We start from the raw sequence: 14370 nt of genomic DNA, 5'->3' as shown, positions 1-14370 counted from the left end.
AAAATATTACCAAACGATATAAATATTAGTCCTTTCCCTATCCTCAGATCTGCAACTGCTAGGATATGTGATGACCCTATGTACCCCTTTAAGCCCCTTTACAGCAGATTACTTAGAAAACTGTTCTTGAAGTATAGTATTCTTTGTTTTCCGGTAATGGTGGGATTAAAGATAGTTTATAAGCATAAAAACACTTAAATTCATAAGACTCGTATTTAGGGTTAGGTGAGACATTTTCTGCTTTAGATCAGTTAAAAAAGTTTTAAGCTTTCTACTTTGACTTACTGAAAGAAAATATCGACAATGGTCAAAAGTATATACAATAATAATATATTCCTTTTTTGTTTTCTTTTGTCTTTACTTCGACATTGCTGCAGTTTAGAAATAATGTGGCAAGTAGATTGAAAACTACTCCAGTGACCCTGAAGACAGTTACGCATTTGAGCACAACAAAATCTCAGCTGAAAATAAATCTGCAGTTAGGCATTGCTTTATTCACAGAGAAACAGATTCAATCTTAAAATTGTTTTTGGTGTGCTTTTATTGATCCAAAACTTTCTACTTACCATATTTATTAGGGTACGTGATTATAATGATCCCAGTTTAAAATATTTAAGTTCCATAGCAATTTTAGAGATAAACAATAGGGGAGGGTGGAGTTGGAGATTAGCTGTCTCCATGCATCTTTTACCATCTAAAGTTTGAAACCTTGTTCTTAGGATAGCAACAATCAGTAGTATTCTTGTAACAGATTTGATTAGAATAACCTCTTCTTACAAGTAAGTTGGCCAACAATGGGAAAAAAATACAGGAAGATACCATTTGTTACAATTATTATTTAATCTCATGTATCCTATGTTTCCTCTAGTTTCTTTTTTTTTTCTATAGTAAGATTCTTATAATGTAGCCCCTGAAAGTCAATGCTATCTGATGTTTAAAAATCTCAGTTTTGCCTTAGTTTTTTAGATAGTTGTCATATTTCCTAAATGGTTTTTTTGTTACTTATTCGAAGTTACAGATTGTGCTGAAGCTAAAAATGTCTTTGTTGCCTAATGAACGAACAAGAGAACAATTTCTGAAGAAATAAGAATTGTGCATTAGTTTTGTTAACTTTTTTCTTTCAGAGACAAGTATTTAATTCAGTTGATGTTGAGTGCAAAGGTAGAGACCTTCCCAAGGTGGGCAGATTTATTGCTTTATTTTACACATACATTTTTAATTTTTAATAACAAAACAGAGAACTTGTAATTTAATTGAATGACATTATTTTCTGTATGTTTAGTAGTTGTTTTTGTTGACTAATGTTGTGTTCACTGAACTAGAAATGTAACAGTTTGAAGATTTTGCAGATCTGGGATCATGTCATCTTAATCCATGCATGAGAGAGAGCAGGAGATTGGCAGGCTTTACGGCTGAGGTGTGCATGCCTCCCATCAGAACATACAACCCAACTGTGCATTAGGACCCTATTGTTTAAATTAGGACTAGGGGCAAAAGTGATGTGTGCAAGATTACAGGATTTGGCATGGTATATCCTCTTGTTAGTGAAGTTGTAAAAACCTCAAAGATGGGACAGTTAATAAAACTCATTAGGCAAATAGGCAGCTGAACTAAGTATTCATGTTTTTTTATAGGTGTTTTAAATGTAAATAAATAGGAGAAGAGAACTGGACTGCTTGGTTTTAAAGAGACATAAAACATACCAGAAATTGGTGGAAAGAAAACAATCAACTGGTCTTTGTCTGTATACAAATTCTTTAAGAGCAACAGCATATTTTGTGTTAGTTGCAGTTTGTAAAACAAAACAAATCCCCAAACCCAAACAAACTACCCCTACCTGAGTCCCCTTAAAGTCATATCATACAAGTAAGTTGGTTTTTGTCAACACCTATTTTAAACTGAACTGAAATTCCATCTCTCGGTAGCAAAATACGATGCTAGACTCGTAGGAGTGGTGACATAGCAAGGAAGATCGGGAGGGCTGTGGTGACAAAAACAGAATTATGGGGAAGATTTTGGTTACCCTTCTACACTTTGAGTTGAGATCTCATCGGGCTTGGTAGTGTGCTGAGAGTGGCCCAGCACTCTGTAGACACAATAAAGAAATGATTCATGGGCTGCAGAAGACGAGCTAATTTTGACCTTCTGAGCAGTATGTTTCAGAACGTTACTGCTGACGAGCTAGTCTAAGAGTGGCCATAAAGTACTGAAATTTAGCATTTGTGGAAGAACAGAAAAAAACCTAGTAGTAAATGGTGTGTTTAATTTCAAAAAGGGGAATTATATAGAATGATAAAGCTTTTCACAAAGAAATGCAAGGGCTCAGCCAAATGGGTAAAATGCTTGAAAGTGGCGTGGACTCTTTTAACTAAAATTGTACTAGAATTGTAGGGCAAATGCCTATCACTTATCAGCTGGATTCTAGAGCAATTAAAACGAACCAGTGTACCCAAAATCTGGGTAAAATGATTTATTGAGAGTAAGATAAAACTCTTACACTCACAAATTGGATATAAAAACACAGCAAGGCAGGTCAAAATGATAATGAGTTTTCAAAGAAATAGAAACTACTAAGAATCCTTGTACAAATACATCACAGGGAGGAAGTCTGCTGGAGAACTTACAGGGCAATCAGCTGATCCTTTTACAGGTATAAAAGAATTATCTAAAGAAAACAAAGACATAGGAAAAAAAGCTGAAAGCTGAATCTTCCCTTGTTGACTGGAAAGGAGCTTAAGGAGGTTCCCACAGTACAGTCGCTCTTTGTATGTGTTTTGAAGGAGCTTTCTTAGAATTGGGTTGTTGGGAGAAGAAATTGCAAAGATAAGATCCCTGAGCAAGGTTGTGTTCACCAAAGTTTTAATGAAACTCATGTATGAAACCACAGACTAACTGGTGTGCAAACTATTACTTACAATTTGGTTAGTACTGAGAGAACAGGTGGTGGTGTACGTGACACATTTTTTGAAGAGTTTTAATAGAAACATTGGGAACTGTAGGGCTAGTAAGTGGCTTCTGCATGAAGTCATCTGGTGGAATTCACATCATAAAGGATAGAGCTGTAGGCATGTGGATAAGATTGATACAATGGGAAAAACTGTGCAACTTACAAGGTGCCTTACAAACCTATTAGAGGCCTTTGAAAGGGCCAATAAACAAGAAGTAATTTTGATTTCACTGATGTATTCTACAAGAGTTTACAGAAAGACTTTGAATGGTGTCATTCACCAAATGAGTTTAAAGAAATTGAACTTCCATGTATCAAGGTTTAAAAATTGCCAACAAATAGAAAACAAGATGAGAAAGAATTGCTGGCTTTCCTATCTAAGGGAGTCTCACAGGAATTTGTTCTAGGGTCTCTGCCATCTAATATCCACATAAGAGATCTGGAAGAAAGGGATGAGCAAGGTGGTAAAGTTTGCTCACTGCACTGATGTATTCAAGGTAGTAAAAATGAAATCTTGTTACAAAGAGCTGTGGAAAGACTTCATGATACTGCATGATGGGGTGATAAAATGGCATGTGAGATTCAATGCAGATAAATGCACTTGGGAAAACCAGCCTTAATTTTCCACATTAGAACCAAGGACACTGAATTACATACGGCATGAGAGAGAGCTTAAAATTATAACACTTCATTCTAAGCAAATGCTAGCTCAAAGCACAGTAGCAGTCAAAAAAAAAAAGGCAACTAGACTATTAGGAATTATTAGTTTGACCCAATATTATCATTCTTGTGTTTTTATGTGATGGGGCCAAAATGTGGCAGAGACTGCAGCAGGTGTTTGTATACCTTCTGGTACAACCGCTGTGTGTGCATCGGGGAGGCTGCCACCGTGGCTGCTGCATGGTGCTTTCCCCCTCTCCTGCCCTGGAGCCTGACCTGCCTGTGCGAGGCCTCAAAGCTGGAGGGAGGCTATGGTTTTAAGTTGGTGCCACATAGACTTGCTGGTATTTTAGCTAGGGAGCATGAAGCGGGGATCAGGTGAAAAAAATCGGAATTGGACGTGACTTGTGAAATCTGCAGAAAGAGATGTGCTTAAGTTCTCCTCGCTCCTTCATCCTTGCACCACAAAATGCTGCAGTTGCAATCCTGTTCTCCTTGGAATGCAGAAGTCTGATCTTCCTAATGCTTTCTTGAGTACTTCTGGGCATTGTAGGGAGAATTTTTGACTCTTTCCTGTCTGCTAGCAAAGGTAAATATGCAGGAACAATGTCTCTCGCTACTGGAAGCTGATCAGGGATGCTGTTTGCCTGAGGCAGTACTTCTTACTACTTTCAAAGAAGAGTGGTGCTTATAACTTGAAATGGAACCCATCTTTAGATGTATAAGTCCTTATGTCAAGAAGAAAAATGTAAATTCAGCTTTTTAAGCTTTAATGTGTAGGGTAAACCTTATACAACAAGAACATAGCATGACTCTGAAGTAGTGTCAGTGCCAACAGCTACAAAATACATAAAACAATGCAACTACAAAAAGAATTAGACTGTCTAAAGCGTGGGCTTACTGACAATGAAAAAATCCGTATTATAGTTGCATATGTCATGTAGTGTACTTACTTTTAGTTTTTTTTCTTACTGTACAATCATTTAAGACAGGCTGACTGCTAGATACATTCCCAAGTGGGAAAAGGTGACAATGCTGTTTGTTGCATTAAATTTTGTACTAGAATGATGAAATCACAGTCATAGAGGATCATAAAGTGTCTTCACTGCTCTTCCTCGTTTATCTTCTTTTTCCTGAATCTTCCTCCAGCTTAAATTGTAATGGAAAAAGATCAGATAACTCAGTAAGTAATGATGTTACATATCAGAACCTTTCCTCTGTTTTTAGACATAATAGTTTGAAATTAGTGATGTAAATGTAAAAGACATTTAATCTTTGGCACTTCTGTTTGATTATTGGTTGTTCATTGTGGAATCTGTGGATCACCACTGTGTTTTATGAGAGTGTAGTGGTGAGAACAATATGCTACAAAAATTGGTAGATGATAGGCTTTGCAGAATGGCATCTTTTCTTCATGTTTCAACTGAGATGCATCATGTTATGTACTTCTGTTAATCTATTCTTGTGCTACACTGTTTTCCATCACACCTGCCATAATACTGCATAAATAATGTATTATGATGTGAGATATCATTCGTCAAAAATAAAGCAAGCTATATCTGAATATTTACATTAAGTAAAGATGTTAAGTTTAAAAGTATGCAGAAAATGCATTTTCAATGCTTGACAGTTACAGTAGCAGCACTAATGATGAAGATGTTTGGAAATCTCCTAAGGTTTTCCTCACAGTTCCTGTCTTGTGTCCCGTTTAGAGTAGTAGGAAGTCAAGTACTTCAGTCTTGTTTTCTAATTAATTTTCTCGGCAGATGATTACATTTTTTTCTGACATCTACAACAGTCCATCTCCAACTGTTTTAAGAATAACCACAGAGCTCACTTGTAAAACCATATAAATCCTCCAGAATGCATTAAAAAAAAGAAGAATGCCGTAGCTTCTTAGTTACTGAGAAAACCACAGTCTATCAGTTATAGTTTGATGTATAGAGGTTTCTGTCTATAAAGCTTAATTATAACTAAAATGTTTAGGACGCTAAAATGTTTGAACTGAAGGAACTGATACTGTTTAGAACCTGGCTCGCAGAGGTCTTCATCGATGGCAGGGTCTTTACCATTATGGAGTAAATAATAGTGAAATTGTACTTTTGGTTTTTACTCTGCAATTTTATTCGTTATTTTACTTTATTGAAAATCTTCGTTTCAGATTTTTATATGTTCTGAATTTTAGAAACTAATTCATTGGAGGGTGCAGATGAGAAATAATGATTTTTAGCTTCTTTGTGTGATTACTTTTTTCAAAGTTGTTTTACTTGATTTCAATTAGGAAAAGTCATCGTTACCTACAGTGTTGGCCACAGATTTTTTTGTTTGTTAGTTTTTAATAGATGCATCTAGGCATCAGAACTATTTTAGTAAAATTGTTATCAGGTTCATAGTTAATTTATGGTAATGTTTTTCTGTGGTGTGGTTTTTTTTAAAATATATTTTAGAACATCAAAGGTCGCAAGATTCTGCCAAATAAGAGAAGTGCTTCAGAGATCAATGCAATTCCTCCAGGACCTGGCAGCTATAACCAAGCTCCTACAATGGAGTTGGCTAGAAATAGCAAAAACGAGAGAGAATCTAAAGAGCATAGTCAGCTGGTATGCTAATTTTAAATGTCTGTATAATGTTAATTCCCTCTTTAAAAAATGATCAAGCATATTACTGAACACTTGTGATAATGTTTTGTTATGCTAATATTCTGAAAAGCTAAGCCCTGCCAAGTACAAAATTATTGAACGTTTGCACATTCAAGCTTGGGTCCACAATAAGCAAAACCTGCTTATTTTATTTAAAACAGTTTTTAAAGTTACTGAAATGTACTTCGCTCTGTATATGTCATCTGTAACACAACAGATCCAAACAAAAATCTAGCCATTAATGCTAATTTATAAAGAAGTTTCTGAACTTTATAGAGAAATGGACTTTGGGAGTTTAATTTGCAGTCGATACAGAAGCTAAATAAGTGGCTGAGATTTTTTTCACATAACGAAATGGCAGGTAGGGCCAGAATACTGATACCATCTAGTGGTTACAAATGCCCTAATGCTGTTAGGCTTTCTTGAATACGATGTAGAAGCCGGAAGGTAACATTGCCATTTTTCAGTTGGCTTAGAGGGAATATTAGTAATCCTACTAGTCATACCCCTCCACAATTTAATTGGCTTATGCTTGTGCAACAGTGTGACACGGGTAACTAAAACTGATGTCATTTGTCTGCGCGTGTGATGTTATAAAGTTATCACTGCTGTGGGATTACCTACTGGTTCTGTAACATTCTGAGATCTTGCACCTCCAACTGCAAAGTGAAAGTGTGGGGGTATTTTTGTTGTGTGTTCAGGATCTTTTTGTGGTTTTCTTCCACTTAAGTCGGTGGAAGCGTTCACAGCAAGTGAAATCACTGGAAGCCGTAGCAAGACTTCAGCATAAAATTTAAAAAGAACGGCCCAGATGATTGTCTGGAAATCAGTGCAAGAGGAAGGATGAGGAAGAATTCTTCGGTGACTCTCCTGTGCTCCACTCTGGTTCTATGCAGATAGAAATTCTTTTGTGCATAGCATTTGCAGAGCCTTAATTCTTTTTGGGACTGGAAAAAAACTGAGATCATGGATTCCCAAGTAAAACGTTGTTGAAGTGATAATAGAACTGGAAGCCCTGATGAACATGTCAGGTCCCTGATGGTCCCTCCTCCTGCTTCTCTGAAGCAACTCCATGGACCAGTGCACATTCGACAGGATTCTTGTTATCAGGAAAAGGCAGGCACTCAAAGCACCAGCTCTCCCTGCAGGAAGGCTGTCAAACCCTCAAAGAAGGGGTTTCTTTCCCCCGAGATGTTTGTGATGTCTGGGGTTAGGCTGTGGTTAATGCCATGTCCTCTTCTGACTGCAGTATAGATGAAGGGACGCAGCTATTTCTCACCTCTCCTTTTGCTGGAGGCTTACCATTCCCTTAGATCTGCTGGTATTACTGCACATACATAACCACTTTGACCCTGTGAAGTCAAAGTACTCACTTAAGATAGGACTTGCAGCTTAAGAATACTTAAATCGTTCCAGATCACTGGGAACAATTGCTTGAGTGGTGATGCTGGCAGATTTGGGGATGTTGCTGCATGGTGAGGCTGCAGCCTGAGAAGGACCGGCGACTGCCCCGGGTGCTGCCTTTGGAAATCTTGGCCTTTGCAGACAGAACAGTCGCCTCCCGAAGAGGCTGATGCCAATCAGTAAAAGACATGAGGCTTTGCTGCTTTTTTATGTGGGAAGGGGCAAGTCGATCCACAGTAGCTTGCCTGTTACTCTTGATGAGCATTGGTGCGTATTTTTCCAAAGAACCATTAATATCTAAGAAGGCAGCACTCGCTTTAAAAAGAAAGCCACATGCATCAGACCGGTATTTAAATTTGTAAGTTACCCATTTTCATTTTATCTTAAGATCCTTCTTTTTTGTTGTTGTGTTGTTTTTTTTTTTTTTTTTTTTTTTTTTAATAGTACAGGGCATTTGGTTATTTCAGGGATACCCAGTTTGGATACCCATTTTCAGTTTATTTACTGTGAGTAAAGATGTGTGGATAATCTATTTTAAAATGTATACATATTTTTTTATATACATATTTAAAATTTATTTATTTACATATTTTTAGAGAGAGCTGTAGACTCCATAAAAATCTGCCGAAAGGAGGATGATTCCTCTGTTCTTTCTCCTGGTCAGGCTTTTGGATATAGGAAGATGAGGATGGCACTCTTATAAAACAATACCCACCTCAGAGATATAACACTGGGTCCAGCTTACACTCAGATACTATTTGTAAGTAACTGTTAATGACTCCCACATCACTGAAGATAAAAATAAAATAATGTGGTGTTCTGTTTTTTTTTTTTAATAAAAACAGACACACACTCCAGCCCCCAACAACCACAAAAGATTGTCCTGTTATGCTTTCTACTAGAATAACAAAAATAGGACTGGTGCCACTAGCTTCCTGACTCTATAGTAGGATGTTTTTGGAGGATATGGATACAAATGTAATAAAGTCTCATGTACTACCTGCCTTACTACTTTAGGTAAAAGACTAGGAAAAAACCCTGTACCTCTGAAAGAGAGTTATTGCTGCCTTTTCTGCTTGGACAGAAAGGTCATGTAAAAAGCATGCGACAATTCCGCAAGCGATACTAGAGAAGCTTAGTGTGTAAAGGCTGTGAATAAACCTGCTTACGCTTCTTTACAGTCATTACTTTTCTAAACTAACAAAGCTATAAGAAAATTGATTTGAAGAATTCAAGTATGCCTGTGTTTTGTGTTTTTTTTTTTTTTAAATCACAGAAAAAACAACTGAATTGAAAGAATATGATGCTAATATAGTACATAAGACGAATGCTACCTTAAAAATACATCTTTGTCACTGTTTTATTTTTATTTGTGAATATTCCAGATAAATTTCCTGGGTTTTGGCAATATTTTTTTCTGAACTGTAGGTCACAAGTTTTGAAGGAAAGATTCCCCCCCCTCCCTTTACTCCCTTCATAAGAAAGGGAGTAAGATAAATAATAAAATATAAATATATATATAATACATATGAAACAAATTCTCTTTTAAAGTCATGTAGTTCTTTTGATGGTGCTTTCTAAACTACAGGGGAATTGTTGCAGAAAACTCTTGAAGTTCTAGTATTTCATGTAAGATTTCAGTATGAGACCTGTTGAATCAAAGACATTCTTGAATTCTTGAATAAATTTTCTCATGATTTTGTTATTTTAGGAAAGTAATGACTTAAGAAGTAATGAGCTTTGATAGTTCTGCTATGTTCTCAGGATCTTAGTAAGTTGTGTTATTTGTAATTATTCTCAAAAATGGCAGACATTACAGAAAATCTGGCGGCTTTAATATTAAAAATGAGTCCCAAATCTAAAGCATCTATCTGGCAAACAAATCTACCTGCTGAGTAGTTGTTATCACTGATAGGTTTTTGGCTGCAGTATTTCCATATCCTGTTTATAATGTTTATCTCCCTCATCATGCTTGACATTTTTGTCTTTTAATTAAAAGGGTATCATTGTAGGTCAGGGTAGTGATGTATTATTATTACTTTTTTTTTCCAAAAGGTATTTGGAATTTAATTGTGACTCCTGCTAACAGAATAGTTGACAGATCTAGATCATTCTGTGGCAAAAAAATGCTAATATCGAAGTGTGTAGATTATCTCTTCATTTTTACTCTGAAGTCTTTTGTACTGTCTGTATTTTTTAGTTCTAGCTCAACTTCCTGCTTATTTGAAGAATTAATTATGTTTTTAAAAATTGTCATGCCGTTAAATCACTTTTAGAGCTGAAAGGCTGTAAATCTGCTATCAAATCTACATTGCAAAAAGAGATGTTCTTTTAATTAAGAGATGACTTTTACAGATTAGCAGTTCTACTTTAAAACCATTCTGAGACATGATGTTCAAATTCTGTCACGTGGGTTATAACTCGTGTTCTGTTATGAAATGTAAATTTTTAGAATATTGTAATAAACTGTGTTCTTTAATGTTTCTGTCACATCTTCTCAAATGAATTGCAGATTAAAGAAGTCTTCCCTTTGAAAGGCCTCAGTTGCTACTGTTCACTGTTCCTTATTACAGATGATTCTGAAATAGCAACATCAGCTATATATAGCAATTATGACAAAGGGGATGCTTGAGCAATGCTAATTGCATAGAGTGAATTACAGTTTGTAATTAACCAAATTAAAAAAAGAGAATAATTAATTACTACTTTTTCGTTACTATTTTCCCCTGTAGTTATTTTTCCAAGAAGTGCATTAGGGGGCAGCAGAATCCTTTAGTGGATGCAGTTTGCAACCATTTCTAAGTATTTCATGCTAGCGCTTCAGCATTCAGCTTTTTTTGTTAGGAATCACATTTTCTGTGAATGCTGTTGCACAAATATAAGGCATCATGTTTTCTAAACACTGAATAAGCAAAATGAATAGTCTACAAATAATCATATGTAAAATCTGTGTAGTTATCTAATTATTGTAGTTACACAAATGGAGAACTAAGACAAGGAGATTAAATGGTATACTGAAAAGGTGTTTGGGAATGTGAGAATTTCCACCTGAAGTAAGTTTCTGATTTCTAGATTTGGATGACTTCAGGTAGTATTTTAGCTACCTGTATGCTTTATCTCTTAGGAAGGAAGAGGCAAAAGGTCGAGAGAACTCACAGAATGTACAACTGAAGTTTTTATTCAAGATTTGTATTTCTTCTACGTAGTTTATTCAGAAACAATTTTTAATTCTAGATTAAACTGATGGTGTTAAAAGACAGCTTTTCATGAGAATTTAAATTTTTTTTTTGTTTGTTTTAAGGAGTGTTGACCATTTCATCATATTTTGTTAAAAAGCTAACAACTGGAGTATGTTGTTCCGTATTCTGGTGCGAGTGCACAAGAATTTCAGAGCTCTTTGCATCCGTACAAAGCTCTCCACCAAATTCCTTTGTAAATACCAACTATTGCTGTTGTTGTAGAAGAAATATTACCAAATACTGGTACAATTGACCTTAAAGAAACTGTGTAAGAAGACCAGGAAACTTCTGTCAGATCTGGGTTCCTAGAGACTGTAAGATATCTTGATCTTTCACCATGACAGCTTTCATTTAATTTATTTTCAAGACTGATGGTATTTAAAGAAGGTTTACTTCTGGCTACTAGGATGGCTACTTCTGAGGTAGCTATCCTACATAAAAGGATTAAAAAAAATAATCATAAAGCTCTTTAAGGGCTTTTAACTTTAATTTGCCTGCTATATTTATGTCTTGAATTTGTTGGAAAAGATAAGACTTTTGAGGACAAAGAGGACCTTTGTTTCTGTTTGTTAAGGGAGATAATGAAAACCTTCATGGGAAAAGATAGGCATCTTTCAGGAGTGTTATTATTAGTTTCTATTTAAGTAACTGACCCATAACCAGAGCAAAGTGTTTGAGTGGCTCAGTACTTTTCTAAGACCAGCCCTTACTGTAGATTATCTTAGCAGTCATTGCCCTATCTCTAACTACCATTCTTTCTTATGAATAAGTTATGAAAATGTTGTAGTATGGTCCTGTTTGGTTTTGATTTGTCTGTGTTTCTTGTCTAGTTCCTCTTGGTTTCTGTTCATAGATTTTTTTTTTTTTTTTGGCATCTCAGATTTCATTGCCCTGTTTTAGTTGGGTTTTGGACTTGGATACAGCACAGAAATAATGGTCACAGTTTGAGATCATACTTCTAGTGTAATCAAAACTAAGGGTTAGAGGGGAAAACGTTGTGATTCATTCGTATGTCGAACCTCTTGTTCTGTATCTATTGTTGGTTTTAATAAAATATTTAATTTTGCTTGATACGTTTCTGATTCTGCAGTGGGTAGAGATAATCATGCCTGAGTCTTTTCATCCTCCTGTTTCTCTTAGAATTGGACAATTTTTCATTAGTTCTAAGGACTTGTTTGCAAGGTTATACTTCGTAGGAGAAAACCTGCTGCAGATGCACATTTCTCTTAATAACTTATTACAGGATCAGTTAATACTTTGTGTGTGGATATATATGAGCAATAATAGCCATCATGTGTATCAGGGACACACACCAACAACATAAAACTGAAGCATTATGATCTTCAGGAGAGAAAAGGCTTTCAAATACTCTGAAAACAGTTCTGTCTTCTGGGGTTTTTGACAGTGCTTTCTTGTTAGCAAGAAGTACATGATTATATATTTTTGTTTAATATCAATTTGCTTAAATAAAAACAGTACATAAGCTTTAATAATTTAATGAGTTTTCACAGTAAAAATATAATAACACAAGAAACAACATGAAAAACAGACACAATATGTAAGTTCTTAAGTGGATAATAAACTATTATGAGTGTTCTTTCAGCACTTGCAACAGCTGTTTTGGCCTTGTCTTTTCCCCAGAGAAGTGACAGAATATGCATAGTAATTGTTGGGTTGAATCTTTATTTTTATTTTACACAACCACTATTTTTAGGTCAGAGCTCCCTCATTGTGCCTCGAAGCCCAATCTACTCGTCTAAGGTTCCTCAAGTTGCTGCTCTTTCTTACTGCGGGTACATGTTTTGGATAAGCAATGAATTCCCAAAGCGTGTTTTCACTGTCAAACCAGTGTAGGCCTCAGGCCAGCAAAGCACTTAACTATGTATTTAACTATTGACATGTAACTGTTGCATTTGACTGCAGTAGGGCTGCTTACATATTTTAAGCTGTGGACATACTGAAGTGCTTTAGTGGATTGGTGCCCACATGTAATGCCAAGGAAGAGCAACAAATTTGCATTATGTTACTGAGGTAGGCCCTCTGATGCAGATATAGGTCTGTAAAGTCTTCAATTAAAAAAAAAAAATTAAAATCCTACTTTGTAATGCAAATATTTTAGCTATTTAAACATATGCAGTCTATAAGTATCACAGAGTTAGTTTAAAAAAATAGTTGTTCATTTTCACTTGCTCTCATGGTGAGTATTACCATGCTTTGATAGATTGGCAGTTGCTTTAAAAATGTGTAAGGACTGGTGTGTCAGGCTGGGACCTAGGGAGCTCTGCAGGTTTAGGGCTGCTTGCCCATAAAATATAGTTTGGAGGGAGAGCTGGAGGAAGTGAATAATTCTGTGGCATAAAGTGAAAAAATAGAGTGTTTGAACACAGCAGCAGTATCAAGAGATCTGTGCTGAGAGGAACTCCCTTAGTTTAAATGTTATAACCCTCAATGGTATAACTGTGTTAGGGAGTTTGTGATATATTGTGCTGGAAAAGATGAAAAGTATGCAAATGAGGTTATTTTTGAAAGGTGTTTTATTTTAAAAAAATAATTAAAAAAACAAACCGTTGACAATTGTTATGCTAGAGGTTAGTGAGGTGGCTGTAAAGGCTACATAAGCACTGTATGTATGTAATACACCTGCATACATCTTCAGGCAGCTGGGTCTCAGGTCTTACTCAAGCTGTTTCATCAGTGCACATAAAGTTTCAGGTAGTATTTCAGAATATGAACAATACGTCCTTTTAAAGCAGCATGTATAATCAGCCTAAATCTGCTTTCCAGAGTTGGGTATTCAAACTAAAGGGTACTGCTGGAGTCTGACACTGATATATTAGCTAATGTTGGTAACGTGCTGGGAACTACCTGTGTGCTGTAACACTGGAAGGCAGTCCATTAGTGCCTGAATTAATGCACTCGGGGACTTTTAATTCTTCACAGAATCTATTTCCATATTTAATTACGGGAAAGTCATAGAAAAAAGTTACAAAGCACCTTCTTCATCCATTCCATTGTCAACGGGAGTGGTGATTAGTAATTCTTCTTCAAGTTATATTGCAGTGTTCACTTAAAATAATGCAGCTCCTTGCTGAGTTTGCTCCAATTAAGCCATATTTTATTTGCTAATGACTTACCAAGTTGACAATGACCTTGAAGTTGGTACTGTCAACACTTCTTGGCATAAAGAGCTAGGTGATTTAGAGTTATTAAGAGTGCATCAATTTATTCTTCAGTCTTTGTCAGTATTTTTAAAAAGCTTTTTAATTCCATTACAGCTAGGATACTTTACCTGAATAATGTACAGGTTAGTAAGTTAAGTAACAGTCCATTTATATTGTTTTTACTGCGGATTTTAAAGACTGTATGTGTAAGACAACACTTCTTATTGTTTTTGAATTTGAAGAAGTGTACTAAACTGGGTCATCTTTACAATTGAGTAGCTTTAATCACTACAAATGCAATTTATTACTGTCACATTTCT

The sequence above is a fragment of the Pygoscelis adeliae genome, unplaced genomic scaffold (assembly GCF_000699105.1).
Source record: "Pygoscelis adeliae isolate BGI_AS28 unplaced genomic scaffold, ASM69910v1 Scaffold87, whole genome shotgun sequence".
NCBI classification, from domain to species: Eukaryota; Metazoa; Chordata; class Aves; order Sphenisciformes; family Spheniscidae; genus Pygoscelis; species Pygoscelis adeliae.
Note: the sequence above shows the minus strand (reverse complement) of the source record.